Source organism: Pseudorca crassidens, chromosome 2 (assembly GCF_039906515.1).
Source record: "Pseudorca crassidens isolate mPseCra1 chromosome 2, mPseCra1.hap1, whole genome shotgun sequence".
Taxonomy (NCBI): Eukaryota; Metazoa; Chordata; class Mammalia; order Artiodactyla; family Delphinidae; genus Pseudorca; species Pseudorca crassidens.
The window spans coordinates 116910653-116927372 of NC_090297.1; the positions used below are offsets into that span (position 1 = coordinate 116910653).

The 16720-nt window shown below is 34.5% G+C and overlaps 1 protein-coding gene and 1 pseudogene across 1 annotated transcript in view; both read left to right on the plus strand.

Annotated features, from left to right (window-relative positions):
- Positions 1 to 16720, plus strand: part of ATF6 (activating transcription factor 6) — a 219850-nt gene that overhangs the window by 137061 nt on the left and 66069 nt on the right. The window lies entirely within an intron of this gene.
- Positions 1305 to 2102, plus strand: LOC137218380 (proteasome activator complex subunit 3 pseudogene; annotated as a pseudogene).

A 16720-nucleotide genomic window follows, 5' to 3' on the forward strand; every position in this document is an offset into this window, starting at 1 on the left:
TGATTGAGGTAACAATTACATTTGAAACCATACTATAGCATCGTTAGAAAAATCCTTTTTTTAACTAAACTTCAGTAATTTTAGAATAAAAGTCAAAGGCTTGGATTTTACTCTGTAGTACTGCAGAGAACAAAAGGAAAATATTTCAGGGAAAGGAAAATGAATATAAATAAATAGGGTGAAAGTTTAGAAGTTTACAGAATTTGTCTCTATGATTCCGGAAACTTTTAAGGAAAAGGTAGTTGTTTCATTTTTTATTTTGAAATAAGTTTGAACTTACAGAGAAGTTAGAAGAATAATACTGAATTCTCATACACCCTTTATACAGATTCATCAGTTTTTACCATTTCTCCACATGATTTAGCATTCTCATTCTCTACACACACACACACACACACACTTTTTCTGAACCATCTGAGAATAGATTAAATATATCATGTCACTTTATCCCTTAATACTGTAGTGTGTACTTCCTAAAAACAAGGACATAACCTCTGTAACAACCATACACTTATCAAATTCAGGAAGTTTGACTGTGTTACTTTAATTTACAGTCCAGATTCAATTGTTAATTATTCCCCAAAAGATGAATTTTAAGAAGAGTCATATAACTTAACATATGTAATTTAAACTAAAAATTGTATGAAGTAAGCCATAGACGATCTCAGAAGTCTACTAACTTGATTAAAATACAATAGTGAAGTGAACTCACTTCTGACTTTCTAAGGGGAAAGCATGGATAGGCCCAGGTTACCTGTAAAGGTGTGACTTGAGGCTCTCCAGAAGTGAGCCTTGCTCTGGAGAGCCCATTTTGTGAGATGCCTTTCAAAAGAGATCGTGTATTCTGGATCCAGGGATTGTGGATTTCCTTGAGCTCCTATGTAAAGCGCACCGACTTGTCATTGCCTGGTCTTCACAGCTTAAGTTTAACGATGTTCTTTAAAGTGGCTTCCCGCCAGCCAGGCCAGTAGGTAGGGGAGGCGCAGCTCAGATAAGTAGATCCAGCTGGGTCCCCCGACACGTGGTATTCGGTGCTCTAGCGGCTAGGCACTCGAAGCCTAGGCTGGTCCCACGAAGCCTGTCTGCCGTCCTCTTGGCCAGGGCGCCGTCTGGAGGGCGTGGTCAGCGTGTGGCTCCCGCTTTCTCCGTGCACCGGCCCGCAGGGACCTCCGGGACGTCTTTTCGCCCTGGCAGGGCCTTGGTCTGTTGGGAGTTGGTGGTGGCGGCGGAAGCGCAAACCCAGCCTGCGGAGGAGGGAGAAACTCAGGCCGTGTCTCCTCCAACACTCGACGCCCCTGGAGGTCATGGCTTCCCCGCTGAAGCTAGAGCAGGACGTGCAGGGGAAAGTAGATTCATTTCGGGCCTGCATTGCCCAGAAGGCCGAGGATCTGGTGTCCACCTTCTTCCCTCAGAAGCTGTCAGAGCTGGATAGTCGGGTTCAGGAGCTCCGCCTGCAAGACCTATCCAGAATACGTTCGGTGCCAGCCCCAGAGACCCCCATCGCCCCAGACACTGCGGGGGATGGGCCCAACCGGGATCCGCAGCCTCTGCACATCCAGTCCTTCATCAAAGTACTAGCAATGCCAGGCGGCGAGGGGCAGCTTCTGCGAAGCAACCAGCATCTGGTGGAGCTGATTGAGCACGTAAAACCCGAGATCGAGCTGCTGAGAGAGAAATGCAACACCGTGCGGATGTGGGTGCAGCTGCTCCTCCCAAAGGCGGAGGACAGCAACAACTTTGGAGTGTCTATCCAGGAAGATACCGCGGACCAGCTGTGGACCGTGGAGAGCACAGCAGCCTCCTATCTACGCCGCTTCTCCACCTATTACAACACCCAGGCCAAGTTGGTATCCAAGATAGTGAAATAGCCCCAGGTGGAAGATTACCGCCGCACTGTAGCCGAGGTTGACGAAAACGAGCACCAGAGTGTGTGCCAGAGCCTGCTCCACAAACGGAACCAGTATGCCACCTTGCATGATGTAATCCTCAAAAACGTTGAGAAGATCAGGACCCCTCGGAGCACCGACACTGACAACCTACACCGAGGACCTTTCTCCACCCCACTTTCCTTCAGGAGTTGGCTGAGCTGTTCAGCCAGCTAGAAGGCTGGTTATTGATGACTCTACAGGTGACGAAACGACTAGAAATGTGCGTTACTCTTTAGTGACAGTTTCGTATAGCTTATCCTCATACTGAATCCTCTTTTGGTGTAATTTTTATTTGATTTTTCTTCCAGAAGAGAGAATGGGAAGAAGCCATCTGGTAGAAGGTAGTAAGGTTGGACAAGGAGAAAGGACTGCCATCTTTAAAAGTAGCTTTGTTGATGAATGTTGGCCAAGGTTTCTTGTTTTTTGGCATTGGTGACATTGAATAGTTTCAAGGGTTAATTAAAAAAACCTAAAGTTTAAAAGAAAGTTAAATGAAGGTTTCCTAAGGTTTCACTCTATGTTACTTTGTTCAAACGTCAGAAATTCTCCATTTATACCATCATTTCTTTTTTGCAAGAAAAGGAGTTTAAAGGGATGTGTTTAGGTCATTGTATGCTTCCAATTTAGTAGATTGAGATAAAACTTGGTTTTACCGTATTTTGATGGCCTAAGTATGCTTATCTGAACTTTAATTTTCAGATGTATAGTTTCCCTTCTCAACTAGACTCGTACCCTTGATATTTTTCAACTCTGATGTGTAAGAAAAATGAGCGTGTAAAGAGCAATAGGTCTTAAGTGTTCTAAAGAAATGGACATCCATACCTCCCTTAGAATGAAGAGAAATCTTTGAAAGCAGCTTCCTTGCACAACCTTCTACCATCTCAGTGTCTTCTACTTTCCTTTTACACACAATTTAGAATTTCTTCTATGTATCCATTTATCTCTTAAGTCCCTGCCAAGTCCTTTAAGCTTTATATCACATTTTTTTCTCAACCAATTTTCATCTCCATTCCCCTTTTGTCTCTTAAGATATTTCTTATAGGCTCTCATAAGAGTTTTCCTCTCAAATTGTATGGGTCATTTAAAAAATCTAAATACTCTAAAACGTGACTGGGTTTTTTCCTCCTGACCGCTTTTGAGGCCTGGTTGAGGGGAAACCGTTGTCATCTTCTCAATAGTGATCTATACTGTTGGTATATTTCAAATCCAGCATTTCCAGATTTCATTTGCAGGTAAGATAAATTACTGTACCCCAAGTCACCTTCTGCATCAGAGAATTTCTTGTGATGTGATATGATGAATCATTCTTCCTTAGTGGTTTTTGTTCAGAATTGTATCTTTTTTGATGATGAAGATACTTCAGCCAGCTGAAGTGTATTTATTGAAACTTTTTTTTTGCAGTTTTAGTATTATTTGAGGATCTTCATCACTCAAAATCACCACCTGTGGAACTTACATAATACACACTTAGAAAAAGTTAGAGCGGGAGCCTTTTTGTAGATAGGAATGAGACTATCCCTGTGTACAAGTGACAGCTTCATCTCTTTTTCCTATTCAACTAACTGTGCCCTGAATCCTTATAATATTTTCAACACTGTATACATACGTAAGTTGTGAGCTTAACCTTTTAATGTACTTTTATAGTAGTACTTTCATGCAATAAATTATTTCTCAAATAAGTTATTGGTAGGGAAATTATGAGGGATTAAATTTATTTTTTGTGAGAAATGAGAATGTTATTTCCCATTGAAATTTCTTTTCCGCATAATGTAAGACCCTCTGAAACTAGGTAACTATATAAGTCAGAGTCCAGAATCTATTACTGAAACTTACATAATTCTACCTTTTTTTCCCCTTTGTGCAATATCTTTTTAGGAATATATTTCTTGCTACAAATGAAACTACCTTCAGATCTTGCTTTAGATAGGGTCAAAACATGATTATTTTGTCTTCTCTTTTAATTGATCCTAATCATCCCTCCCCTCTCCCCTTTCCCCATTTAATGAGCGAAATCACTTTTGAACGAGACTATTTAGGAGTTTCTTTTCAACAATGCGTTTTGGTTGTCAAGGGTGAAAACCAGCACAAACCTTTTTTATATAGACTTGACTCTAAAAGCTGCTATGAAAGCATTTCCTATTTAACAGCAAGAATTGTTTAAGATGAAAGCAGAGATGTTTTCTTTTGCATCTTTTTTTAAAAAAAGAAATATTTCTTAGTCTGACTACACCACATTTCTAGTGGGTTCTTTTTTGTTTTTCTAGGGTGGATAGTAATGCCCATTACGTTTTTTCTGAGGTAGTGTCAGTCTACCCAGGAAGTGCCTAATGATTTTTGGCTTTTCTTTTGCTTTTTCATTTTCCTTATCTGTTTGGCCTGAAGGAGTAAAACAACTGTTTCTTCATGAGTGAAGTGAATTAGAGATAAAATTCTGTTTCAATCACCTTTTTAAAAATTTTTACTTATAGTTATATCTGTATAACTTATAACCTTATAATTGGGCCTGTCCTTACTAAAATGAATATGACTGTGTGTCTATTCTGACCTATATAGATTAGAAAAATTTGTAACTGGTTTAGTGGAAGCTTTATTTTCAAAGTAAACTTCTAAAAAGATGATGCCACGGTAAAACAAGTTTATTCTTTCATTGAACTTCTGAAAAGCGCGAATCTTTCAAATTGGACCTTATAAAATGACAAAAGATATTGCCTAATAGAAAGACTTTTGTTTGCTTTTAACATTCTTCCTCAAGAGTTCTCTTTATTTCCCTTGTAAGGTATTAAATCTGATCCAGATAAGTGCCAGGAATCCTACATCAGTTCATATCATTTGACAGGCATTTAATTGCATGCCAGTGTGTAGTGGACAATGTAAGGGAAGTCCAATTGTTGCTTGTTTTTCAATCATAGTTAATTAATCATCTAAGGTTTAAAATATCTGTTCCATACGTAATACAACCATCATCTTTTGCTTGTTCCTTATACTCTTAAGCTGTCAAACCCTATGCCAGGTTGAAATAAATTGTCTCTAATACCCAAACATGTCTTTTACTAAAAAAATATGCATGTCCTTTGTAGTTAAAGAATTCTGGTATTTGCATTTTATTCCCTGTTCTAACACTATGTCAAACAAAATTGGAGCTGGATTGCTTTTATAAAGTCCCTACTTCTGCAAAAATCAAGTCCTTTATTATTTCCCCTTCTTGCAAATGGTTGCAAAAGCTTTTATAATAACAAACCTATTTTAGGAACTGGTGTCAAAACATGGTATCCAATATGAATCATTTGCTAATTGTTAGCACTTAAAGCCCCTTTTAATTCCTTTTTAAAAGTCAGCTGAATTGAGAAAGTGTGTGTAATGATGTTTTGTTATTAGGAAATGGTTTGAAAAAATCATTTTAAATTAAATAATTTTAGTTTTAAGTTCTTTTTGTGATTCATGAAAGCTACTAACGCAGATTTGATTGGAAATTCTAAAATTGGTAGATCTGGTTTTTAGAACTGAGTGAAATACCTTTCTTAAGCCATATAAATGATATAGAAGAGGTTTAATTTTAAAGTTCTTAAACTTTGGAGATTGGAGGTTTTTTTAAATTATTGTTTATAAATTCTTTGGTTAGAGGCAACATTTTTTTATAGTCTTTATGAGGTTTTCATATTTCTACAGAACTCTTACCAAATGGCCTCAGCCATTAATAGATAACTATGCGATCAGTTTAAAATGTTATTTCAATTTCAAAAGGACTATCTCAATGCTCAGAAATTTGAAAAACTGGGAGAAATCATCCATAACCCACTAGTTTAACAAAGTTGTTGAAACGTATTTGTGGGTATCATTTATTTTAAAGAATACATACATGTCTTTATATTATTGCAACAAAGATTATACATACATCTGTAGAAGATAAGCATTTATATATAAACCCAGTTTTACTAATTAGAATTTCATTTGGCCGATATCTCCAGATTCAGATAGCAATAAACCCCATTTTATTTTGTCTTCCAAGGATTCTTAAGGCTCTGTTACCTAACTGTGAGAATAATATTCATCTAGGGCAGGGGTTTTGAGTGGACTGTGGAAAATAAAGATCAAGTAGCAAGGAGGACATGTGCCTAGATGACGGTGAGAATGTCTAGATATTTATATTAAGATTTTACTCTGCTTTTGAGTTGAGGTTCCATAATGGCATTAGCCATTTTATTATTTAGTGTTATTCCTCTCCCCCTTCAAAAATTTTTTTATTACCTTATAAATATGTTCAAGAAAGCAATTACATTGTCTTATACTGATTAGATGAGTTGTTCCTGCTTACATGATTTGGTATGAGTAGGAGGGAATCCTACTTCCTCTGTCAACATTTAAACATTTCTGAAAGATGCTATTGTGCACTGACATCAAGGCATATTTTTAAAATTCCTGATCTTTTTGAAAAAACAAAGGACTCAGTCAGTTACAGAAACAGGTGCTGGACCACCCCTGTTCTCTGCATTACAACACTGTACTGCTAGCACATTGAGTATCTGCCTACCTCGAACTGAAATTATCCATGGGAAGCAGAATAGAAATACAGAAGTTTCATGACTTATCTTTTCATCAACAATAATAGGCATTTAATATTAGATGATTATACATTTGTATATATTTTTTCTTTGCTTTCTTTATTGTGATAAGTCTTCAAGTTCCTAAAGTTCAATTAGCAGAATCTTATCAGTGAAGCTTAGTGATCCCTGTCACTCAAATTTAAAATATTTCAATACTAAACTGAATTTAATGAACTCTCTCACATAGAGAACGTCAAGTGTTATTTTTACTTATTGGTGAAAAGCTAGCAGGAGCTAATGGACAGGAATTAAACCTGCAATCAGAATTAAGTTCCTTTTACAACTTGGCCATTTATTTTTGCTTTGTTATTTAATCTCACTCTTACAAAGTTTTACAGCGTTACATTGGAAATACCATTTGCTTCAGATAATATAGCATTTTGAAATTCTTGAATAAATATATAGTTTCCAATTAAGATTTTTGAGATTGAGGGATGTACTTTTGCCCCATTAATTTTACAGATGAAGAAATTTAGATCCAGAGAGTTATATAACATCACACAACTCGTGTGACAAAAGTCTAGAAGCCAAATCATCTTCCATTTCAGGCTAGTGCTTTTTTCACTGCATTGTACTACCTCCTTTTTATTAATGAGATTATGTTAAAAGGGAGTTCTAAAAACGTGCAAACCAGTAGAATTCCATAAATTAACATATCCCTATGAACTGGTGTATTATTTTATTCTGCAAAATTTAAGAGAAGTTGAAATGTTTCTAAACCAGAATGGGCTGTAATATTTTTACTTAATTAGAGATTATATAAAGAAATCTAAAACAATCTCTAAATTTATATGTTAACTGTAACTTAATTTTGGTCATAAAAATGACCCTTACTAAACAAAACTCAGGAGTTTCAATACCTCCAGTTCCACTTCTCCTTCTGAGGAGGCATTATTCTATACTATCAGCCATGCCACTTGTGTTGGAAGGAGGTGCTGTTAGAGCATTTGGAGATAGATGGGGAGAAGTTTAGTACACGATTTTGTTTATTTCACTTTTGAATATATGGGTTTAAAATATCCTACTGACCCAGTACCCCAACCCTCATTCTTCACCACCAAAGAACTGCTAAGTGGAGTTGTCATGGCTCTGTCCCTAATAACCTACAGAATAAAGGGGGAAAGCATAGGAGCTGTAGTTTTTTGTTGGAGACGAAGGCTTAAAGGGCCATTTCCCAAAAGAAGTTTATCTTCTAGAGCTGCACTATGTTCACTACAGTAGCCACTAGTCTTCAAATGTAACTTGTCCTTATGGAGATGTGCTGTAAGTATAAACTGCACACTGGAGTTTGAAGACTTAGAGCTTGAAGAAGAAAAAGTAAAATATCTCAGTAATTTTTACATTGATTACATACATGTTGCATGATAATTTTGGATATATTGGGTTCAATAAAATAGATTATTAAAATTAATTTCACCCATTTCTTTTTACTGTGTACTAGAAAGTTTACATGTGGCTTGCATATATGGTTTGCAGTATATTTGCATTAGACAGCATGCTCTAGAGCTAAGTTTTCTAAAGTAATTGGGATGAGTCTTGAAGCTGAACCAAAACCTACAGTGATATATGATGGGGACATTAACCGTAGACATTGATTTGTCATCTTTTCATAATATACAATTCAGTAAAAGTGAATCAAGCCTTCTCAGAATTCAACTTGATCTTGGAACTTGGAATGCCTAAAGGAGTGGTTGGCTAGCATGCCCCTTAAGCATACCTTCTAAATATCATATCTCTTATCCAGTCTTATGGTGAGAGCTTAGAGTACTGATATTCTGTATTGCTGATTCAGGGTGACTCCATATGCTTTAGAAACCAAATAGATGACAAGGTTAACATCTTATTTTGATGATTGAGACACTTTCCTAACAGTTTTTACCTGGATGAAAGAATAATGTACCTCTGGTACCTACAAATACCTACAGGCAAAATCAGGCTCTTCCTCAGGGAGCAGGATTTGAGCACTCAATTAAATCCCGAAAATTCCACTGAATTTCTGTAATACTGTTTCTTTGTATTCTTTTTGTATAATATATAATATCTATTTTCTCTAAGTTTCTTGAGAAGAGTGAGGGTCTTTCACTCTTTATCCCTCATGGTGTTTTGCATATAGTAAATTTATAAAGTATTTTGAAGTACATTGAACTAAACCAAAACTGGATCAAACTAAAGGAAATTGTTTTCTCATAAGACATATAGTAAGTGAGCCACTTTGTTACAATTGAGCATGTTTGTGGATGTATACCCAGGAATATGTAACGATGAGAGACATCTAAAAATTTGATTCAGAATTAAACAGAGACCAATTTTAGGCATCTAATTAAACATTTTTTCTTATCACAATAATATAAATGTTTTAAAGTACTTCTGGTAATTCTCCTTCAATATTCCCAGTGTTTTCCTTAAGCCTATTCACCCTGCAACAGCTGCAAGTTATTCCAAACCTGTGTACTGAATTCCCATGCTGTGTAAGCCCATTTGAAAACAACTCTCTCACCCCCTTAACAGCATCAGTAATTCTCTTATTACTTTTCTAACCAAGAGTTATGGAGAAGTAAATCTAGTGTATCAAAGAGTGAAGAATTTTGTTCTTCAAAACTGATTCTCTGTGGTCATGAACATAATGCTTTACCCTTCCAGATTTCTGTATTTAAAAAGTTAATTTCTTAAATACTTAAAAGTTACATAGTTTATTAAATACTTTAAAAAGTATTCTCTTAAGTATTAGAATTTTCTTAGATTTTAAGTTTTATTTGCTAATAAATATAAAGACAAAGCATTCTGGTTAAAAATTATTTCATAAGTTTTAAACAATTTGAAAAGTGTAGTGAGCTCAGCCATCACTGTCTTATTCCTCTACCTTTTTAATATCAGTGAACATTTTTTTCTTCTTTTCTGCATTTTATGCTGTGAGACAAGCTCAAAATTATTGAACCCATTATCTATATATTTCATAGCTTACTCCAGTACTTCTGGAGCTGAAGAAATTTGACAGACTAATATGCTTGCTATTCTGTAGAGGAGTAATGAAAAGGCCATTTTTATGAGTTTCATGAGCTGAGGGTTAATATTTTCAATAAGAAACCAATAAGTTGAATATAATCTTTTGCATTTAAATTCCACATTATTGCACTGTATTATAAGAAGTCCTAAAGACCACATAGTTCATATGGTAGGAAGTATTAAATGTTACTTAAGAATCTAATTTCTGTTTATACTTTTAGAAAGAATTAAGAGTAATGGCAACAAATGAAGTCAGAATAGCTTGATTAAAGGAAGCATATAATTGTAGTTTATTAAAAGAATATCTCCTTAATCTTTTAGTATGTGCTAATTCTTTGCTTTTCAAGTACATAAATTTATGTATTACCTGAGACATGCTCATTCTATAAAACTTTTGTGTAAAACTAATGAACTTTAGCCCCGTAAGAAAATTTGAAAACTAAAAATGACATTTGAAAAATGAAAACTTTGATAATTCCCATAGCAAAGGCTATAAGAATTATTGTAGTCAGAAAGAAGTATTAAATAAATATAAAATATTTCTTTTAGCTCTTCCATTCCTACCTCAGAAATTATTTAAATTTAAATTTATTCAGAAAGGTTTAATATAAAAGTTCTGCCTAGAAAATAAATTTGAGACTTTTAGTATTACTTCACAGTAGTACTATTCTAAATATATGTTTATACAAGAGGCAGATTGGTGTTCCTTTTAATGAACTAATGGTAGGATATAGTTATTCCTTTAATTATTTAGTCTCATTGAAACTTAATTAATTTCTAAACTAATTAGATTTACTCTGAAATTAGTTTGGAAATATTTAGCTACACTGTCAGATTAATGGCTAATTTTTTTTAATTTAATTTTTATTTTATTTTGGAGTATAGGTGAGATACAATGTTGTGTTAGTTTCAGGTGTACAGCAAAGTGATTCAATTATACATATACAGATATCCACTCTTTTTCAGATTCTTTTCCCATATAGGTTATTACAGAATATTGAGTAGAGTTCCCTCTGCCATACAGTAGGTCATTGCTGATTATCTATTGTATATATAGTAGTGTGTATATGTTAATCCCAAACTTGATCTCTTCTCAATAATTTAAAGAAGCAGTATTATTTCATTAAACCATCAAATTGTACCTGCCCATTGATTAACATATCCTGAGGATTTACTGATATGTTATTTTGTTCAAGTGTATATGAAACTCTGTACATGTTCTTGGGCTCACCATTAGTATTAATGCATTCACTAACTTACATTTGGCAATACTTTTGCTGTATAACCTTAGTAACATTGTTATGATGTTTTAGTATAAAATTACAGTAGAGAGACCACTGTGTCAATCACCCAAACATTATTCTGTCCTGTTAACCAACAAACATTATTCTTAACTGTAATAGAACTGATTTTCCTGTTTGTCATACATATGAAGTATTTGAATGTATTTATTTGAAGTAATTTTTAAAGCCAGTTACTCTTGAATGACCAAGCATATTCTTCAGTCCCAACATTCCTCCCTACCCCCACCCCCAGTAAACTTAAGAAATCCATCAATTGGATTTCTGTTCATAGTTTTGGCAATACTAATGTGTGTAGCAGACAGCAGCTATTTTTTAGATTTTGAACTTGCTCTTGGATCATAAGTAAATAAATAAATAAATAGCTAAGGTATATACTCACCTGAAGTTTGGTGGTTTAAAACCACTATACTATAATTTTAACCTACTATTTTATATTGGAGTGATTTTATTTTCTAGAAAAGTTTTGTAGTCTGAAAGTTGTCATCCAATTGTACTTTGATCATTCTTTGCCCACAATATAGCCACACATTTATTTCCTCTTTGTGAACAAAGAAAATCGTTTAACAATTCTCAATTCTTTTCATGAACAAGATATATCCTAGGAGCTGTGGAAATAATAGCTGTGGAAAAAAATACAATTGTCATCCAATTGTACTTTGATCATTCTTTGCCCACAATATAGCCACACATTTATTTCCTCTTTGTGAACAAAGAAAATCGTTTAACAATTCTCAATTCTTTTCATGAACAAGATATATCCTAGGAGCTGTGGAAATAATAGATTCAAAGATTTATAGGACTGTTTCCACTACTCATGACTTAAAACATACAAGAATAATTCCTAACATAAGATTGCCTATACCTATTTTGACATTAACATTTTAATATGTGACTGTGTTCGAATTGTTCATGCAAATGCATTTTAGGATCCTATTGATAATATTGAAATAATTATACTCATCTTTATTTACAATCATGCCTAGTTCTGTCTTTCATATAATTATCTATCATTCATATAAGTTAGAGGCTATAAAGATTATCTCTGATGAAAAATTTTTTTCCCAGTGTGTTTAACATCCTGATATTATATGATTCAGAGTTATGTTACAGGTGGCATATGCTTCCTGATCACACACCAAAGAAAGATGAGAAGTACACAAGGGAAAGAGGGGAAATTTTATGTTATAGACAAATACGACGTGTTAGATAATTATGTTGGTTAAGTTGCTGATGGATATTGATTTCCTTTTATTTAGGGACATCCCAGAAACCTATCTAGGTAGTGGGCAGAATCCAGCACCCTTGGCAATTTGATAAATTGCCTTTCATGAGTGAATTGTATTTTCTACTTTGGAGGTCTCACCGTCATTTTTCTTGGTGATTTCAGAAACATTTATTTTGATGTGGTGATTGTTGGTAGATTGGAATAAAATTGTTATCGACAGAGCTTGGTCTAAGTTGCAGCTAGGCCTCAATATTCTCGAATGAGGGCATGGGCTGCAGTGATCTCTGAGGTCTCGTCCTGCCCTATGACTCTGTGATTTTGCTAATAAAATTTCTGTCATATTTTGCTAATAAAATTTCTGTCATATTTTGGTTGACTTTTTGAATGTAATAGCAGATTTTTAAGAAAATCTCCTACATGAGACTTGAGACATGAGATTTGTGGGTCAGGAGGGAGATGATCATAAAGACTTCAAAGAAAAAAAAAATGTATGAGCTAAGTCAAGTAAGGTGGAAAGATTATCCCAGCACAGAATAATAAAGATCAAGGGCAATACAGACACAAGAACCCTCACTGCTAAGTTAAGTATACCTGAAAGAATGTGGTGGGAAAGAAAGGAAATAAAGGAAAACTTTTGAGTTTATTAGATTTCAGGGAGTACTGTACAATTGTACTTTACAATTGTACAATTGGAAATTGGGACCAGATTTTCAGTTTATTGGCTATCACCTTCTTAGTTAAATATGTATTCTATATTTATATGCTTTTTGAATGTCCCATATATAGCAGAAGTTGGGAAATAGAAAAGCTTCAGGAAAAACTTAGATTGCTTTGGATTATTATTATTACTTTTTAACATTTTAGAAAGCAGCAGTTTGGTATGTTTGCTTAATAATTGTGAGTATGTTGAAACAAAGAAAAGGGTCAGATTAGTCAACTGAATGTCTTTTCCTGCCTTTATTATTTGGTATTCACTTCCTAAACACTTTCCTTGGTGGTTTTTTTAAAATAGTACCTATTTGTTTTCCTGATTGTTAGGCTTTTATTTTCCTTTTTAGTTTATTGCTCCTCTTTATAATTGCCTGATACTTCAGTCAGGCATTTCAGATTGTCATTCAACACATCTTTTGAGTTCTGTGTTGGTAGATGATTTTTTACAATCTTTGAATGTCAGAGCTCACAACCATTTGATAGATCTAAAGAGCATATCTATAACCATATTTCCTAATAAAATATTTACTTATTGGGAGTAAAGATTCAAAACTGAGAGAAAAAAATCCCCCTGACCCCACCCAAAAAACCCTTCTAGAATAAGGAACATTATTTTTGTATAGTATCTTGCCTAAGGTCTCCCATCTATTCAGAGTCTGATTATGAGGAGCACTCTTTTGTGTGACCTGGCATTCCAGGGCAGGGCTCAGCACATCTTATTTCCTCTAGTGCTTCACCATTAATTACTCATATCAGCACTTGTGAAGGTCTCACACTGGAGAGTGAACTCCAGCTTAGGTTCTTGTTACATTGTTTTGAGTGTTTCCATAGGTAAGTGTCGAGCAGTATCTTAGAATGATGGCTTCTGTTTCTTAGAGGCATCTGTTTAACAGCTGAACTCTGATGAGGAGAGTAAATGATTTCCAATAAGTGTGATCTCCTCCAGCTGTATTCCTCATTTTACTGTTTCTGATGAGGAAGATATTGTCTATTTTGGTGCCCTAAACTTTCTCCTTTCTCTATTTTATGCATGTGTGTTTTGCTTTGCTTTGTTTTTGCCATCTTTAAAACTAACAAAGTTTGTAAAGAAACATTATAGCATCTCTAGACATATAAGTCTCTTAAAATAAGTATACTTCATATTCTATTGACTTGACTCCCTGTAACAATAAGAAAAAAGATTCACCCATTCACTTATTCACTTTTTTTTAAGTTTTAATGAGTTTCTATTATTTGCCCAATTTACTTTAGTGCTGTGGGGACAGAAATTCCAAACTTCTTATCTCTTCTAAGTCATCTTTGTAGTGACCAGCCCTAAATTCCTTTTATTCCTAGTAGTGTATCTCATCATATTAAGAATACAGATCAGGAATAATATTTGTTTTGGTGGAATTTAAGATGTTTTGGGAAAAGAGTGCATTTAATTGTTGGAAAGAGATTAAGATTAAAAAGATTTTCTAAGGATATGAGTGAATAATAACCATGATGATAGAATAACCACAAACTGACCAGAGCAATTTAATCTATTAAATCAGCAGTTTTCTATTAAATCATGTCTGGGATGTTAGAAAATGATAATCTGAAATGAAATGGTCATTAATTGCGAGAATACAGTTTCTTATAAAATGCTTTTACTAAAGATTTCTCACTGTTTCACTGTAAATGAAATCTAACCATTTAAGCACATTTTGTCTATAAGTGAATCTTTTTGTTTCAATGTAAATAAAGTAGTTGTTATAGCATGAAAGTCATTTGTTTACAAGATATGAAACAATTTTGAATGAGAGAATTTTTTTCACTAAAACAACATCATTCATGTTAAAATATTTATTGAGTACCTTTAGTCTGAGATGCTGGGAATTGAGAGATGTTTTCTCTTTAAAGCAGTGATTCATCATCCTTTTTTGATCATGGACCTCTTCCCTCTCTCAAGAAAAATATATTTACATATTTAAGTAGAAAGTCTCATAACTTAAGGAAGCCTATGGAGCCCACCTTTATGAATCTTACCCTGAAGGAATGCAGCCCAGTAGAAGCAGACATATGAACACAAACTATAATATGTTAAGCGATTTAGTAGGGGGAGATTGTGGAAACACAAATGAGGGTCAGTTAATTTTGCCTAGGCCTAGGTGGTAGAGAATGGAAACACAAAGAGAAGTGGGTGGGTAGGATTGGTCCCAGAAGGTTGAGAATGGAGTTGATACTTTAATTATACCTTAACAGTTGACTAAAAATCAAAACAGTGACAAAACCAAATGCTGGAAAGGATATGGAGAAATTGGATCACTCATACACTGCTGATGGGAATGTAAGATAATATAGCCACTCTGCATTAGATATGAGACCAAAAACACAAGTAAGAAAATTTTACAAAATAAATTTGACTTCTTCAAAAGTAAAAACTTTTATGCTTCGAAGGACACTATTAAGAAAGAGAAAAGAGAACTCACAGAATAAGAGAAACTATTTGCAAATCATATATTTTATAAGGGACTTGTATCCAGAATACATAAAGAAATCTTACAACTCAACAATAAAAAGACAACTCAATTTTAAAATGGGCAAGGGATTTGAGTAGACATTTCTCCAAAGAAGATATACAAAAAGGCTAATAACACACAAAAATATTCAATATCATTTAGCCATTAGTAGAAATTAAAACTAAGAAGTGTTTAAAATATTTATTTAATGATTCACTTGAAAATAACAATAATGAAAAAATTATATTTTAAAATAGATAACATTTTTAATGAAAAATAATTATATACTAAAGAGGAAAAAATTTTTTTACTGAGAAGAGTGGCATTGTTTTACAGTTCTGCAAATGTCTGATCTGATTTAATAAAGTAGCAGGATTCTCATGTATTTCTGCATTCAATATGTTGCAGTATGTTGTTTTGGTTGAAATATATGAAGAAAATACAGTTATGTAATTGGAAAAGGGAGGAGTATTTTAATACTCTTTTTAGATAATTGTGGGTTATTTTTTTGATACAGCATCAAAGCTCAACAAGTGATCATTTCTTAAAAGATTAGTTCAAGATGGAATCTGACATCATATCAATGTAACTTGTATACTCTGTAACATTAAAAGCCATCGATCTGTCTTATACTTTGAATGGAACTTTTACCTGTGGATGATTTTGTAATATCATCCACCGGTCATTTGGAAAATATTCACTGAACTATCCATATCTTCCAGATATTAACATATTTCATTATACAATATTTTAAAAATCACATTCATTAATATCACTACTAATCACATCAAGAAAGTTATGCTCATGGTGGTGGATACTATGTTTCCAAAATTCTGAGTTTTGCTTGACAGCTCAAACTTTATCATTTGCAATACATATTGTCGACTGTTTTCTTTGAAGTGACATGCTTGCTTCTCTTACTTTCACGAAAACGTCTGATGAATACCCAAGCCTGAGTAACAGTAGTTTGTCAGTCACTATTTCAAGTTAAAGTGTGTAGTTCATGGGACTTCCCTGGTGGTCCAGTGGTTAAGACTCCGTGCTCCCAGGGCAGAGTTCGATCCCTGGTCAGGGAACTAGATCCCGTGTGCCGCAACTAAAAGAACCCGCGTGCTGCAACCAAAAAAAAAAAAAAGATCCCGTGTGCCACAACAAAGACCTGGTGCAGCCAAATAAATAAATATTAAAAAAAAATAATAAAGTGTGTAGTTCAGCTGGCAACTTAGTCACTTAAGTTTTTTTTTCCCCATCACAGAGAGTATTAATAATTTTTACTGCTTTGACAAGGATATTCTTTTTTTTTTTTTTTGCGGTACGCGGGCTCTCACTGTTGTGGCCCTCTCCCGTTGTGGAGCACAGGTTCCGGACGCGCATGCTCAGCGGCCATGGCTCACGGGCCCAGCTGCTCCGCGGCATGTGGGATCTTCCCGGACTGGGGCACGAACCCGTGTCCCCTGCATCGGCA